Source organism: Mandrillus leucophaeus, unplaced genomic scaffold (assembly GCF_000951045.1).
Source record: "Mandrillus leucophaeus isolate KB7577 unplaced genomic scaffold, Mleu.le_1.0 Scaffold446, whole genome shotgun sequence".
Classification (NCBI taxonomy): Eukaryota; Metazoa; Chordata; class Mammalia; order Primates; family Cercopithecidae; genus Mandrillus; species Mandrillus leucophaeus.
In genome coordinates this window covers 516,064-520,132 of record NW_012104765.1, presented here as the reverse complement: position 1 = coordinate 520,132, position 4,069 = coordinate 516,064, and the positions used below count along the sequence as shown (strand labels likewise).

At 52.3% G+C, this 4,069-nt stretch overlaps 1 pseudogene across 1 annotated transcript; it reads left to right on the top strand.

Moving 5' to 3' along the window:
- The first annotated feature begins 6 nt into the window (after positions 1-6).
- LOC105549592 lies at positions 7-1,871 on the top strand (annotated as a pseudogene). The gene has a single exon (XR_001007571.1). The product of XR_001007571.1 is annotated as an uncharacterized LOC105549592 (transcript).
- Positions 1,872-4,069: the final 2,198 nt, after the last annotated feature.

The window sequence follows — 4,069 nt, the reverse complement described above, 5'->3', positions numbered from 1 at the left end:
GCCATACCCTGCGCCTTGGACCGGCATCCACAGCCATGGACAGAGGTCCCTGGTCTTCCCTCATCCTCCGTGGCTGCCTCCATGGGACAAGGACCGATTCCAACACAGGCTCCTCTTTCCCCCTTCCCGACATCAGCAGAAGGCAGCGTCCCTGCATGCCATCCATATACAACCCCTCTTTGAGAAAAGACACAGAGAATAAACTCCTACGAAAGCCCTACATTGAGCTCCAATCTGCTCTCGGGGTGGGACGGGTGCTCCCCACATCTCTGGGAGAAGGCTGCAGCCACCTGGGGTCCCAGGGTGGTGGGGGTGGCAGGTGGTGCCACAGCTCTGAGAGCAGATACCAGGGGTACTAAGAGGTGCTTAGACAAGGGCTGGTGCCCCGCCATGGGTGCCCAGCCCAGTAGGGCCATGCCATGACAGATAAAGCTCAGGACGTCAGAAACTCACCATGGACACCAAAGCAGAAACCAAGGACCGTCCGCAGGCAAATAAGCACCCAGCATCCCTCCCGGCTGTTGGTGCCCCATACCCTGTATTTATTCTTTTAACAATAACAAAAGCCATTTATTTATTCCATCTAGAAAGGAAACCTTGTTTCAGTCCCCTCTCTCTGGCTGTTCTGTTACTTTCCTCCCACCTGTGCCCTCCCTGGGATGTGTATGCCTTGCCCGCCCTCCCTGGGCACATGTGCACACGTGCCCAGGCACAAGTGTGTCTTTGGGTCCCTTGCCCTGCAGTTTCCAGAGGGCTCTGCTCCAAGTTCCCTAGCGGGCCCTTCAGGGAGGAAGAGCCTCACGTGCAGTCTGGGTGTCTTCGGGGGCCCATCTGGAGGGGCTGCAGCAATTCCCCTGGGTCTCCAGGTAGCCAGTTAACTCTTGGGCTCAGGCATCCTTGCACATGGTTGCATTTCTTTAGTCTTCTGTGGGTCTTTTGGTGTGAGTTTGATTTTGCTTTTGCTTTTCTAGCTGAGTTTTCCCAAGTACATCCTCAGAAGCTCCGGGTGTGCCAGAGGACCCCCGGAACTAAGAAGGGAGGGCGAGTGGGTCTCCATTCCCTGAGAAGCTAGGGGCAGAGTCAAGCCTCACAGAAGCCAGCATGGGTCTGCTCAGCACCCCAGCTGGGGCTCGGGCCCAGGGAAACAGCCCCAGTTCATCCCAACCCCTCTCAGAGCCTCAAGAGGGGTGGCTCGGCTGCCAGCAAGAGAGGGGTGCTCTGTCCCTGGCAACCCCTCCACGTTGCATACCCCAGCACCTGCCACCGCCTTTGCCATTTCTTTGAGCTTGAAGTTAACTCTCTTAAGAGTCTAACTTTGGTTCATTTCTGCACAGGTACAATAGATGACTTTATTTGTTTAAAATGTTTAATATATATACATACATATATATATATTTGTCTGTAAGAATTATGTTTTAAACAGCTGCTGTAGAGTACCTTTTTTTAAGTAAATCTTCCAGTGGAGTATATTTTTTAAAGCACAAAATTGGTGCCAAGACTGGGTGAGAAATGTACATTAACCCCTTATTATTTTGAGGTTTTTGGTTTTTTTTCCGGGGCAGGGGACCTTATCTGTAAGACTTTCAAAGATTTTCCTCCCTCCTGTTTCAGGTGGGTCACATTCTGGTGAATGTTTCCCTTGTACAGATACCAGCTTATGGCCTTGACTCAGCCGTCCCCACGGATGCTGGGTGACCCTCTAGCTCTGTCTGCATCTCCCACCCCCTGATGCCCTGGGACCCTCGACCCCACCCTTCTTTCCTCCCAGCCCAGAGCCTTGTGGCTTGTACAGTTTTGAAACTCCCGTTCTATTTTATGATGGTTGATAATAGTCAGTAACCTAATAAAGGAACGTTTGTTAAAATATCAAACCATTTTTGAGTTCCTTGTTTGTGCCTCGGGGGAGGGGAAGAGACACGGCTGACCCCTCCTGGGTCCAGCCAGCTCCACGGCCCACAGTTTTCAGCAGATGATGGGCCGACTCCCTACCACCCCTTGGCAGAGGGTGAGATGCCAGGTGAAGCCCCAGAGAAGGAGGAGGAGAGTCCTGGAGGGAGGACCCCAGAACAACCTCATCCCCATTTCAGAAGTTCCTCAGCCTGGCAGCCCAAGCTGCGGAAACTTGCTGAGCCTAACAGAAAGTGATTCTGTGCCTTCGTGGGCACAGCAGGTTGGTTTGTGGGGCTGTAGAACTTGAGTTGACTGTGGGCTTTTTAGGAGCAGAGTGTGAGCCATTGTGGGCGTCCTCAGAGTCTAGGGTCTAGGGGAAGGAGCAGGTCCTTCATCTTTGTGTCCCCTGAGGCCGAGTGCACGGTGAGGTTTGCTGAACAGTTGCAGAGTGAACTTGTTTTGCTAGCCACGTGGGCAGAGCCCCCAACAGAAAGGACAGGAAACTCTGGCTTATTTAGGGGATCAATGGATGATAAAATGACAGTCAAGAAATTTACTAAGATGTGATCCCATGTCACGGCTAGTTTCCAAAGAATTAGCAAAAGCACATTCAGCTTGCGGTGGGGACGCTTCATTCTCAAGGCGTGCTGGGTCCTGATAGTGCCGTGAAAAGTGCCTGACCTGAGGGCCTAAGATTCCTGGGCCCAAAGACCCATGTTCCTTTCTGTAAGAGCCTCCTGACCAGCTGTCTTCAGACCACACACATCAGCAGCATCTGGGAGGGGGTTGAGAAAATGCAGATTCCAGGGTCCCACCTGAGATGTACCAAGTCAACACTTCTAGGGCCAGGCCCAGGAATATGCATTTCCTGAACTCCCTAGGTGACCGTGCCTAAGAGAGTTTGGACACCACTATTTGTGACAGTGTCAGCTGTTTTGCAAAGTTGCTGGGTAGAGGGAAATTATTCCATGGTGTCGGTGGGTTGGCCCAATGAGGAGCGTATGCGCTCCTGAGTCAGACCTGGATTCAAATAACTGGCTTTGTGGCCTTGGATGAGCCTCTGGAAAACAGCAGTCACTGTAGTGTTGTAGCACTATAGTGTAGTACCTGTCTCACAGGAAGATAGCAAGGGTAAGATGAGGCTCTCTGAACAGGACCTGGTGTCTTAGCAAGTGTGCAAACGAATGCTTTAAAAGCTCCTGCGTTTCTGGAAAATGGCAGTTTCTGGGTTGCGACTTTGTCTTTAAGAATGGACCAGATGTTTGGGCATGGTGGCTCATGCCTGTAATCCCAGTACTTTGGGAAGGCCAAGGCGGGCGGATCATGAGGTCAAGAGATGGAGACCATCCTGGCCAACATGGTGAAACCCCGTCTCTACTAAAAATACAAAAATTAGCTAGGCATGGTGGCGCGTGCCTGTAGTCTCAGCTGCTCAGGAGGCTAAGGCAGGAAAATGGCATGAACCCGGGAGGCGGAGGCTCCAGTGAGCCGAGATCACACCACTGCCCTCCAGCCTGGGCGACACAGTGAGACTCTGTCCCCTCCAAAAAAAGAATGGACCAGACATTCCTAAACCAACTTCCTGATAATGATCTTTCTTCCCAGGTAAAGTCTCCAAAGGTCAAGGTAGGTATTGGGAAGAGGGACCCCTAGATGCGTTTCCCAGATGCGGTTGGAGGAAAGGGTGGTCTAAAATGATTTTCAGGTTGGAGTTCATGTCTGGGTTGCAGTTGGAACTCCGCTTCCTTTGAAGGGGGCGGCAGGGGAGGAGTAGGGTTGGGGTCAGGCACTGGGGGCGGGGGAGGCACAGGGAAAATCAGGGCCCTCGTGCTGCCAGGAGACTTCTCGGGGAGCAGCGTTTTGTGCCGAAGGGAGTGGGATTAATAAAACCATCTGTGCAGACTTGGCCCATGTGGTTGTAATTAATCCCCTGCCTTCAAGCAGGTAGCAGACTCTCAGGGCTTGGCCATAGATGGGAAGAGTCCTCCCGTCCCCACCCTTCAGCACGCAGCTTCCCTCCCGCCTTCTCCACTCCTCAACGAGATGAGGAATGTGGAATTTACTGAACCATAAACTATGCCGGGGGAGCTGGGGAGGGGGCCGAAGACAGAGCAATTAGTTCATGCTCCAGTCCAGACACCCAAACATGGTTGGATTCCAGCTGCAAGGAATATTTGAA